Source organism: Coptis chinensis, chromosome 1, assembly GCF_015680905.1.
Source record: "Coptis chinensis isolate HL-2020 chromosome 1, ASM1568090v1, whole genome shotgun sequence".
Classification (NCBI taxonomy): Eukaryota; Viridiplantae; Streptophyta; class Magnoliopsida; order Ranunculales; family Ranunculaceae; genus Coptis; species Coptis chinensis.
Window position 1 is genome coordinate 88,041,860 of NC_141456.1, and position 13,337 is coordinate 88,055,196.

Genomic DNA, 13,337 nt, shown 5'->3' on the forward strand with positions numbered 1-13,337 from the left:
GAAGTTCTGCTGACTTTTGTGCGCTGTTTTTGCCGCGTTGACTTTGACTTTTCAGCTTTGACCGGGCATTAAAAAGGCTTTTTCTCCATGAATCTTGGTCTTTAATCACAGAACTTCTTAGCAACTAACCCTTGCTCCTTTATTTCACCAAAGTGACACATTTCTGCACATAATTGACTCCAATGCCTGAAATACATAAAAGTACGTAATAAGCATTAACTTTTATTTATTACTCGCATAATTGGTCTAAAAGTATTATTGTTAGGGGGTTAAAACTACAGTTTTGGGCTCTTATCAGCTACCGGTGAGCTGATCTGGGCAAAAGAGGCAGCTGAGAATAGGACTGCAGAGCTGCAGATCTAGGTTGACCAACTCTTGGCAAAAGAGAAGAAATCTGATACTGGCTTTAAGAATATGAGAGACACTATCTCCAACCTTCGGAGCTCTCTGGAGAAAGCCCAAAAAGGAGTTGCTAATGCTGCCGTTTGGAAAGTGAAGTTCTTAGAACTGTGTGCCCACTTTACTACCCTGCAAGCAAAACATGATCTAGTCCAAGGGGAACTTAATTATAGGAACACTGAGATGATAACACTTGGGCAAGCCATTGCCCATGCAAATGAGGTCATGTCAGGCTATGAAAGGGCTCTAAAAGAAAAACGTCTTCGCTCTGATAAGAAGACTAGTGACCTCTTGGCAGAGACCTCTGAGTTCTATTCTGAAGTGGTGAAGGAGGTGAGGAAGAGGTCAGCTGACAATGCCATTTGCTTTGCTTTGAGAGTACTTGATGTTTCTCAAGAGTTGTTCGAGGATGTCAGACAAGTTAAGTTTGAGGAGGCTATTGAGGCTACTGGATATGTCTCCCAGTTGGATGCTCAGGGGCGAGTGACCAACCATTTCATCTTGTTTCCTGATCTAAACACCAGCATCTCAGCTATCCAGGAAGAACTTATGCCTGATGCTTCCTCATCCTCTGAAGAAGACACCGATGATGACATGCCTCCCATTGAACTTCCTTTTCTGCCAGTTCCAGTTTTAGGTGAGTATTTTGTTCAGCCATTAACCGTTCCAGTTAATCCAACCACATAGTTTGTTCCTGAGAGTGAAGCGCGAGTTCCTGATGCTGGTGCAATAGCAAGCACTGAAGGTGAACTAAAGTTTGACTCTACCCCTGTTTCATAATCTTTTCAGTTGATGATTCACAAAAACAATTATTCTATGGGTCCGTAATGTCGAGATATGTAGCTCACATACAATTTACTTTACTGAGCTCTGTAACTCTTTTATTTTATGCATGCTATTTACTTACTGAGCTCTGTAGCTATTCTATTTTATGTATGCCTTCGAAGTATTTTATGTTATATTACATATATTACTGTGCATACTCTACCCCTGTTTCCCCCAAAGTTCATTTGGAACAACAATAGGTGACCCTAACAGGCTAAACAGATTAAGATGAGGCATAACCAGAATCTGATTAGGATGTCATGGGAGCCATTTCAACTTAACTGTAACTGAGAGTTTGATCACATAGAGGCATATGACTTTGCGAAAGCAACTCGATGCCATGAGCACAACACTGTGTTTAATAACGATAGGTCCAATTTATTTTTAAAAAATAAAAAAGAGTATTGCCTGAACAGCAATGGAGGAGTCTTCCTCAGCACCATCATGCCGATATAGTTCCAGGCCAATGATGGTGTGCTGATAAACGATAAAAATAATAGTTTACCTACGAAATGAACAATGAACTCAAAACGTAAGTAAACTAAAACTATCTTACGTGTCTATATTTATCAAAGTTTCTACTCTCAAGTCTATCGAAATATAGTGGAGTAGGAAGTTCGTTCCACTCCTAGTTCTCTAGCATGGAATGTTTTATAGTCTAATTTGTCGGTCTTAAGTCTATGAGAGTTTTACGAGGGGGAATTATACTACGATGCAATATGAAATTGATTATTTTAATTTAAACTACGAATGCTATGGAAATATGATTGTTTTTGAATCTAGATAAAGGATTAGAGGGGAATTGAATCCACCTCGAATCCAACTTAATAACCTAGCATAGATTGTTGTATCTCGATTCTTACGTTCTTTAAAGCAAAAGAATTTTGAGTTCTAATCCCTAGTGTTCGTGGCATTTCTACCAAATACTAACTAGCATGTGAGGTCGTCCACCCATTCTCATGGCGAAACATGACCTTCTAGAGTGGAATAGAATCTACAAACAATTTTACACTAACAACTAAGTTTTCATCAAGGCTTCATCAAACCCTCTAATGGAGGTTTTAGCCTTGATTCATCAAACTAACACTTCCCATTGAATCTAAACTAAACATAATGTAAAGAATTGAAATTTACTTAATCAAACAATAATGACATCTAATTTAATGACTAAAATGAAATAAGAACAAGAATTGAAATTAGATCTAGAAATGGAAATGACAAAAATCGAATTTGATAAAAATACTACTTTATTGATCTAATCAAATGAAGAACAAGATTCAAAGGTTTAATCTAATACAATGAATTGAAACTAATTAAACTAAGTTCTAAAACTAATTAATGGAGGCTAACTAATCTAGGTCTAACTATCTACCATTAACAAAGAGTGAAGCTTTGGTTTTTATACTCTCAGATCCAAAAATCGTGCATGGGCTTGGAGCCATATTTTGGGCCAGAGAATCAGGCCCAAAACCCAATTCTTTCAAATTCAAAAGGCCTCTTCAGCTGCAGTTCGCTTCAACAGACTTTTCGTCCACTTCTGCTCCTCTGATTGGGTCAAGGCTTGGACCATTGGAAAGTTCTTTCCGAGCCGGTCGTTTTGACATAAGGTAGGCCCAATTCCAAGGTCTGAGTCCAAAGATATGGTCTTCGGAAGTTCTCATTGACTTTGTGCATCTTTTTTACGCTGCGTGGACTTTGATTTTTCAGCTTTGACCGGGCTTTAGAAAGGCTTTGTCTTCTTGAATCTTGGCCTTGAATCACGGAACTCCTTAGTAACCGACCTTTGCTCCTTTATCTCGCTAAAGTGGCACATTTCTGCACATAATGGACTTTGAAGCCTGAAATGCATAAAAATACGTAATCAGTGTTAACTCTTAATTATTACTCACATAATTGGTCTAAAAGTATGACTGTTACAGGGTTAAAACTACAGTTTTGGGCTCTTATCAAACCACCCCTAAACAGCATTTTGCTTGTCCTCAAGCAAAGATGAGAAATTAGAATAAGTGACCAAAAATGGAGTTCTATCTACTCTCGTTTCGCTGAGTGCGATTGCATTGACCATATGCAACAAGGCCTTAAACCACTAGGAATTCCCTAGTGGACGAGTTATAGCCTCGTGAGAGTTTTCCAGTGAAGGTACTCACAAACTTCATCTATACTACAACGACTAAGAAATAAAACTATTGTTTCCTTATTCATGCTCTAAATTAACTATACCTCTCACTAGCAATGCATATAGAGTAATCAAGTTGAAACCTAAGCTAATATATGCATAATAATCAATCATCTACGAATAAACATATATACAATGAGTAATACTTTGACATGCAATAGCAGGTCCATTTCTGAAACTCGGAATAGCGTCCTTAAGTAGGTTCTCACAATAATAGTCAAGATACAACACTCTGATTTTTCCACTCAAGTTTATTTGCTCTAGTCTTGCGATGGGCACACTTTATCTTACAATCTCAATGACACACAAGGAAGCCGGAGTTGATCAAACACATCTGCCACTTACTATCACACTAACCTATTCCTAATTGAGCTAGAGGTCTTTATTAGGTGTTTCGGGGATTAGGAGATGGTTTAAGAAGGAAGGAAATGGATATTCAAAAAGGACAAGTCTGAGATAAAAGAGTCTTCATATTATGTAACTAGAGAAAACCTTGTTATTTACTTTTTCTTCTACACTTTGTTTCCATCCTTAGCCATATTTTTTTTTCTTTGGCTTTTGACTCATTTTATTCTATTTTTTTTTGGAGTTTTTATTTTATTTCTATTTTTATTTTTCTTTTCTTTGGATGAAAACTTCTTTTCTTTATTTTCGGAAGCAACTAACTAATTTTTGTTTACATAGGATTTTTTCTCTTATTCTTTCTTCCTCATTCTATTCTCAGACTTATTCTAAATTGGGTAGGTTGATTTTTTTTTTTTTTTTTTTTTTTTTTTTTTTGTTTTGTTTTTGTAACAGGGTAAAGGATTTGTGGTTTATGAAAGGCTAAAGAAAGGCTCAGAGGGGCGACTAGCGGAAAATAATTCATAGGTTTGAATTTCTGGCTATATCGATCCAAAGAGGGCCTAAATTCTCACTTAGGATATGGTTTAGTGATCAAGCAAGTGGATGTGTGATTTCTCTATCCGGATTTTACTTATCCCTTGTGTCATTTCTCAAATGTTTCACTCTTATATGGCTTTAGGCTATATTCTCACAGGATTTGTAGAATAAGTACTCTAGCCTAGATTTCAGAAACTTACTGCCAAACAATCATAGATACTCATGTCATATATTTATAGATAGATGCAAAGATTATTACCTACATATTAACCTAAGTTTCTAACAACTATTCTACTGCAAAAGCTACGTGAGACTTCTAGATTATTAAGAGCATAGAGAAAGAAACAATACCAATATTCCTAAGTGTATAGCATAAAATTTTTATTTTTATTTTATTTTAAGACAAATAATACGTAATATACAACCTAATATGTGCTTAACATTTACATCGTGTTTCTATACCACCCCCAAACAATTTGGGAGAAGGGGGTTCATGAAACAATTCAATAGCACAATTAAATTATGTAACTAACTAATTTTTATAATTTTTAACATTTTATAAATAAAAGTGCATAATTTACATCCTAAAAGTGTCTAATTTTTGCAAATGTTTCTATCCCACCCCCAAACAATCGAACGCTTTGTCCTCAAAGTGTAAAGAGATAAGGAAAGAATTTACCATAGAAACGTGGCAAAAATTGGCAGTACCTGTAACAGAAATATTGTAAAGATGATGTGATAATATGAAACACAATTAAAACATTACGTGCTAACTAACTAACACAAACTCTCTTTTGGAGTAAACATGACAGGCTTAGGGTGGCAACAAGATTTGAAATGAATACCAAAATACGCCACCCCCAAACAAAATTGGAAAACTCTTTTTAAGTTTGAAATTTTTGTTTGGCCTATACTCCAGAAAGTTGGCATTGTACGAAAACTTGGGTCTTTTAAGGTCAGATTCCCGAGACTTGCTAGATTACTATTTTTATAGCTTTAAACTTTTTTACTTTTTATGAATTAGGTTTAATATAAAGGAAAACAATAAGCAGTAAAGACATAATTCACACCATAGAGAAACATGACTCAAAAACCAAGAAAACATGCAAGAGTGGAAAATGTGAACCGTGGACTTAGGATCCGGTACTTACAACCACACACTCCATAAGGAGGGCCCGGTTACCTGAATGGTGCATTCACTAATATATGGAAATGAAAGGAAATGCACCAAACACAAAAATTGAGTCGTTTATAGTCAGATACTCGAGACTTTATCTAAATATATGTATGAATATGCAGTTTATCATATATCAATAACCGAAATAGTTGTGGATCATTCCATAAATAAATATCACAGAAAACATATCCAAACACAATCAAGCATCAAGATTTCCTACGACGCAACCTAGTGGAATGAAAGGGAAGTCGGATCGACCTATAACATAACCGAGCATGCACCTTATGTTTCATCTTTGAATGAGAGGGTGTCCTAGTGAATAAGTGTGGAAAAGTGAATGGTTGTGGAAAATATGGTGGATTGGGATAAGTTTGAGAGGGAAAGCATGGAAAAAATGAGGATGTGGGTTTAGCACAAAACTCATTCATGGTGTAGTTAGGGACTATCTCAAGTCTGAAAATGAAGGTGTCAAGTGGTTTATCCCTGGGAAGTATTTGTTTACTAAAACTCATTCATGGTGTAGTTAGGGACTATCTCAAGTCTGAAAATGAAGGTGTCAAGTGGTTTATCCCTGGGAAGTATTTGTTTACTAGGTGGATTTAAAAAATCATGAAGCACAGGAGAAACTAAAGGATCGAGTGCAAACTCGAGGTTCCTTTGAAAAGGTGGAGGGTGGGGAATATTGGTGATGGAAGGTGAATAATTCTCAGCTAGAGCTCTCAAGTCCATATCATCAGAAATCTTGATATATGCAAGACATTCCTCAATAGGTGGGTCAAAAGGATCACTGGGATAGAGATTGAAAAATTCATCTTCCGTCATAGCATCAAGGGATGAATGGTTGTTGGCAAGGGGGGACTCGCAAAGTGGTAAAGAAGCGGTGCAAAAGAGTTGCAGGAATTCTTCTTCGATTTCGTCTACTACCAGGGAGTCATTGTTAAAGTCGGAATTTCCGAAGGAAAGGAATTTGTTAATTTGTTTCTCCGGAAACATGTTTTTGAAGTAATTTTGAGCTAAGCTCTCGATCATGCTAACCTCTCCATTTGTAGATGAATCGGGATACTGTGTCCTCGTTTTGAAAACATTTACCTCAACAGAAAGATGGCCAAAGGACAAGGACATCGAACCATCGCGGCAGTTTATGAGCGCGTTGGCAATAGCCAAGAAGGGACGCCCTAAAATGATAGGTACAGAGTCGTTAGTGACTTCTGTGTCGAGGATAACGGTTGGTTGGGTAGTAAAAATTTTGGACTTTAACCAAAGACGTTTTCAACCACACCCTTAGGATACTTAATAGAAGCGATCGCCTAATTGCAATGTCATTTTAGTAGGTTGCATCTCCTCTAGACCTATTTGTTTATACAAATAAAACGGAGTAAGTTAACGCTTAGCCCCCGTGTCTAGTAGTAGCGGTCGTCGTGTGAGAATCTCCTAAGGTGCATTCAGACAAAGAGGGATCGACCGACGGGGTGCTTGTACTTAACAATTCCATTATTTTTCGGATAAAGTTGGGAACCTGTTCGGTTAGAAAGGCGCCTTTAGGTATGTTGGTCTTATGCCTAGTAGTGTACAACTCCTTAAGAAACTTAGTGTGGTTAGGTAGCTTTTTATAGCTTCGAGAAAAGGAAGGTTTATCGTTAGATTCTTGAAAACGCGTTCCTAATCTCCTCAAAGTTTGTATCCCCGGTTAGCATGGCTAACTTCCGAGGGGGAATGGTGGTTTAAGCTCTATATTTAGCGTATGGCTCGACTTGATGTGTAACCTTGGCTTTCGTTTCTTAGGTTGTGGTTTAACCGGTACCTCTACGGTGGTAGGTTCTTCGGGTTTCTATTTCGGTATCTAGTTCGATATCCGGTGTAGGAGTATGATGGGGTAACTATAGGCATAGTTACTTTGTTATCAATCACTCTTCCGTAAGCGGAGAGTGGTGATGGCATTTAGCTCACCTACGGTTGTAGTTTCGCGTACTAGTATTACAGTTTTACTTCAAAGGTGTGTTTGTCGTTCTAGGGGTGGGTATCGCTTGGCCTGGAAACACGCCTTTTGGTTGGGCTTTCTCTTGGGCTAACCGTTGATTTAAATTATTAACGGATTGTAGAATGTGTTGGTTAGATTGAGCCATGGTTTGGAAAAGTTGTTGGCTCACTTGTATGAAGGTGTCAAGACGCGATCGGTTGTGTGGGTGTAGTAGTCACGAGTGGTGTGATTTGGAACTATCTCGCGTTGATTATTTATGGGCGGATTGTGATAGTTATTATTTACCTAACGATACCTCTATTAGCATTATAATTATTATAACTACATTGACCTTGTGCTTGACCTTGTCGAGGTTGGCTTTGGTTGTTATAATTATTATAATTACCCGACTCGTCCTTGTTATGGTGGAGCTTGGTTATAACTGTGCGTTGGCTTAACATATTGATTATTGTACCCTGTAGGTGTGACTTGTTGGTTATTTCTCCAACCGAAGTTGGGATTTTGTCTCCAAGGGGAGTTAGGTTCACTATTAATAGAACAAGAATGTTCATAAGCTATAGGACAGTGGGAGTCGGGATGCTTTCGGGACTCAATGAAACTACATGGATTTGAATTTACATTCATGACGAGGATAGCTTTTTTTGTTGTATGAAATGGCCTCTACTTTTTGTGAGGGATTCAATTAGAGTTTTAAGCTCGGGGATCTGATTTAACCTCAAACATACTGGTAGCCTTAACTGTTGAAGAAGAACTAGCGGAGTGGGAGTAATCGTCACTACCCCCCCAATTATTATTATGTTTAGTCTGATCTTCTAAAAATTTATATGCCTCTGAGGCTCCTTTGCTTAGGAAACTACCCCCATTCATTATGTCTAGGACTTCTTTATGGTGGTGTAGAAGTCCTTTGAAAAAGGCACGAACTAACGTGTCTTTTGCTAGGTGATGGTGTGGACACTCTATAAGGAGATCGGTGAAACGATTCCAAGCCTCTAAAAATGATTCATGAGGATTCTGTCGAAAGAAGTGAATCTTGGAAAGCATTTCATCCGCCTTTAGGGGTGGGTAAAAATGTTCCATAAACAATTTGAACAAGTTTGGCCCACGAGTCCATAGAATTAGGCTTGGGCGTTAACCAAGACGCCTTTATCAGCTAAGGTGAAAGGGAATACCCTCAATTTAAATTGTTCAACCAACCGTAGGATGGTGGAATGTTTAAGGACTTGTTCAACCGTAGGATGGTGGAATGGTCTAAACCTTATCGGATGGTTTTTCATGGTTTTAACCTTTTCATGGTTATTCATGGTCTAAACCATGAAAAACGGGTAACAAATTAAATATATTTGGGGGGATGTGGAAATCCCCCACTGGGTCTGCTAGAACGATGCAAGATTTAGGGCTATCGCTCAAGGCTTTATAAAAGTCAGAGAGAGGAGTCTCTCTTTCTTCATCCATAATATCAGGTGGTGTGTGTGAAATAGTAGCTAGAGGTGTAGTGAGTGGGAAACTAGATAGACTTGTTTATTGACGTTGCCGTGTAATTACGTTAGTTGTTTTTCTTCGACCAGACCTTAATCTCATGCAAGACTAAGTCGAACTTAACTAAACATGCAACACTCCAAACAATTCTGATATACTAGTAGAAACCTCTAACTGGAGATGCGAGGTGTGGAAGAAAGGAATACCTGATTAAGGTCCTTGCTTCGCTTATGAATAGCGTCTTGTTTACGCGTGTTGGTGTGTAAATAACAAGTTAAAAACACGAAAAACTTGAAAAATCGAAATTGAAACAAACCCGCAGAAATCCGGAAAATTTTGCTTAGAGGCTGGTGCGCCATAGATAGCGTCGTCGCTCCTTGTTCCGATGACTTAGCGCTGGTCGCTTTGGTCCGAGGGCTGGTCGCTTCGTGGTCCAATAATAATTATAGGGGTCGGTCAAGGAAAGCGCTGGCGCTTCGTGTTCCAGTTATAGAGCTATAGCAGCGGCGCTCTTATAAGCGATGGTGGCCTTCGCCAAGGTATATTTTTGCGGAACTTTTTCAACGCTGAAATGGACAACCACAGCGATGAATCAAACAAGGGTGGGTGGGTTTAATGGGACTTAAAAATGACTAATTCTACTATGAAAACAATGCTAAAGTGCAACTAAGATGGCAGCGGCGCCATTTGATAAACGATAAAAATAATAGTTTACCTACGAAATGAACGATGAACTCAAAACGTAAGTAAACTAAAACTATCTTACGTGTCTATATTTATCAAAGTTTCTACTCTCAAGTCTATCGAAATATAGTGGAGTAGGAATTTCGTTCCACTCCTAGTTCTCTAGCATGGAATGTTTTATAGTCTAATTTGTCGGTCTTAAGTCTATGAGAGTTTTACGAGGGGGAATTATACTACGATGCAATATGAAATTGATTATTTTAATTTAAACTACGAATGCTATGGAAATATGATTGTTTTTGAATCTAGATAAAGGATTAGAGGGGAATTGAATCCACCTCGAATCCAACTTAATAACCTAGCATAGATTGTTGTATCTCGATTCTTACGTTCTTACGGCAAGAATTTCGAGTTCTAATCCCTAGTGTTCGTGGCATTTCTACCAAATACTAACTAGCATGTGAGGTCGTCCACCCATTCTCATGGCGAAACACGACCTTCTAGAGTGGAATAGAATCTACAAACAATTCTACACTAACAACTAAGTTTTCATCAAGGCTTCATCAACCCCTCTAATGGAGGTTTTATCCTTGATTCATCAAACTAATATTTCCCATTGAATCTAAACTAAACATAATGTAAAGAATTGAAATTTACTTAATCAAACAATAATGACATCTAATTTAATGACTAAAATGAAATAAGAACAAGAATTGAAATTAGATCTATAAATGGAAATGAAAAAAATCGAATTTGATAAAAATACTACTTTATTGATCTAATCAAATGAAGAACAAGATTCAAAGGTTTAATCTAATACAATGAATTGAAACTAATTAAACTAAGTTCTAAAACTAATTAATGGAGGCTAACTAATCTAGGTCTAACTATCTACCATTAACAAAGAGTGAAGCTTTGGTTTTTATACTCTCAGATCCAAAAATCGTGCATGGGCTTGGAGCCATATTTTGGGCCAGAGAATCAGGCCCAAAACCCAATTCTTTCAGTCCAAAAAGGCCTCTTCAGCTGCAGTTTGCTTCAACAGACTTTTCGTCCACTTCTGCTCCTCTGATTGGGTCAAGGCTTGGACCATTGGAAAGCTCTTTCCGAGTCGGTCTTTTTGACATAAGGTAGGCCCAATTCAAGGTCTGAGTCCAAAGATATGGTCTTCGGAAGTTCTGTTGACTTTGTGCCTTTGTTTAGCTCACCTGCGTGGACTTTGACTTTTCAGCTTTGACCGGGCTTTAGAAAGGCTTTGTCTTCTTGAATCTTGGCCTTGAATCACGGAACTCCTTAGTAACCGACCTTTGCTCATTTATCTCGCTAAAGTGGCACATTTCTGCACATAATGGACTTTGAAGCCTGAAATGCATAAAAACACGTAATCAGTGTTAACTCTTAATTATTACTCACATAATTGGTCTAAAAGTATGACTGTTACAGGGTTAAAACTACAGTTTTGGGCTCTTATCAAACCTAGGATCTAGATCCCACCCAGATCTTCCTAGATACCCTTGCGTTTGATGTTTTGAGAGAGCCCGGAACTGGCATACAGTTTAGGCTCGCAAGAACACTATCTCTTGTTCCAAGTCAAACCGGCATACAATTTACTGAACAATTAGCGTGGTTATATTCCCTAAAGGTTTAACCCATCGAGGATATTTGCAGTTTAAAAGAACTGGCATACAGTTCCAACTGCATGGGGCTGAGAAAGGAACTGACAGTTTGACTTTCCCTTATTCAGTATCACTGGTTCCAAAGCAAATTGACATACAATATTCTTGAACCGATAGTGAGCAAATAATTCTATAAAAGGCTTAGTCCATTGAGGATAATAAAGAACGTGCAAGGAATATATTCGATTGCAAGGTGAAGAACTTTATTGATGGTAAAATATGGATAACAAAGCATGAAATAACAATTTATTGATAGTACTTGCGAAAGTGCTGTCTGTTCCATGGTTTGACAAGAATGTCACCTTCAACAGTGCGTAGGTAGTAAAAACTAGTTCGACCAACCTTGTCAATGATGTATGGTCCTTCCCAGTTAGGTCTAAGTTTGCCATTGGGTTCTGGGATCTCACAGAGAACCATATTGCCAGTTTTGAAAGATCGAATCCAGACTCTTTTGTCGTATGATCTCTTCAAAGTCTGTTGCTTAGCTGCTAAGCGAAGTGCGGCATCTTCTCGCTTTTCACCTAGGAGAACCATTTCTCTACATAACAGCTCCTAGTTGTTCAGAGTGTGCATAACATCTGACTTCTAGGTAGGAGCTGCCAGTTCTGGAGGTATGACAGCTTCAGTTCCATAGGTTAGTGAAAATAGAGACTCACCAGTTGACCACCTGGGTGTAGTTTGGTATGCCCATAGGACCTTAGGCAGTTCTTCAACCTATAAACCTTTCACTTCATCTAATTTATGCTTCATGTTATCCAAGATGACCCTGTTAGAGGCTTCAGCCTGGCCATTGCCTTGTGGATACCTTGGAGTTGAGAACAGATGGGTGATGTTAAACTCCTCACACAGTTCAGCAACCAGTCTTCCAACGAACTGTTACCATTATCTAAAATGATAACTTTGGGTATGCCAAACTTGTAGACAATGTTGTTCTAAATGAACTTTCTAACGTCCTGTTCTCGAATGAAGACAAGAGGAACTGCTTCTATCCACTTGGTGAAGTAATCCGTTGCGACCTGCAAGAATCTGACATTGGCAGGCACAGGTGGTAGAGGTCCTACAATGTCAGTGCCCCATTGTGCGAATGGCCATGGGCTGGCTAATGGGTGCAGTTCTGTTGGTGGAGCATGGATAAGTGGAGCGAATCGTTGACACTTTTCGCACTTGCAGGCAAAAAACTTGCGCATCCTTTTGCATATAAGGTCAAAAGTATCCTTGCCTTAGGATCTTGAGAGCTAGAGTTCTGCCCCCAGCATGGTTGCCACAAATTCTTTCATGAACTTCTCGTCATAACCTGTTCAGCGAGATCTCGGGAGAGACATCTGAGATGAGGTCCCAGAAAGGACTTCTTGTACAGATCGTCTCCTACGAGGGTGAATCTATGTATATTTGCAAGCAGACGCCTTGCTATACTCTTATCTTCCGGGAGTGTCCTTTTTTTGAGGTAGGACTTATATGGATCCATCCAAGTTGGATGATAACCCGTAAAAACTCAATTAGATTACTCTAACCTTATTCTTACGGTTTCAATTATTTATTTCCTACTCTCACATATAGATTTATGCAATATATAGAGTACAAAATCGTTCCACTCTTAACTCTCTAGACTTAAATGAATTTAACTAATCAAATACAAAGAACAATGGTGAGAGTAATATGTGATGTGAAATTTCTATTCTACGATTATACTATAGATTCAAATAAATCTAAATTAACTAAACTAATAGAAATAGGGTTTTTGATAACAGAGAAAGTATAGAGAAGAGTAATCAATCCACCTAATAACTAGTTTCATGCAAGAATCGAATTATTCATTGAAAAGAGATCATATTTAGGTTTTCACACAACGATTCAACCCAAAGCCTCAACCTTTATCATCCCTAGCAACAACCTACATCTCTATAGTCATTATTACTAGCATGTAGGATTATTACAACCAAGTCTCTCGACTTTAATTATTAACATCCCTAGTTTAATTTATCATATGCTTATTTTGGAAGTCATACAATAAACTAAACTCATTGAAATACATACACAATGAAATAATTCTACTAAGCAATCTAT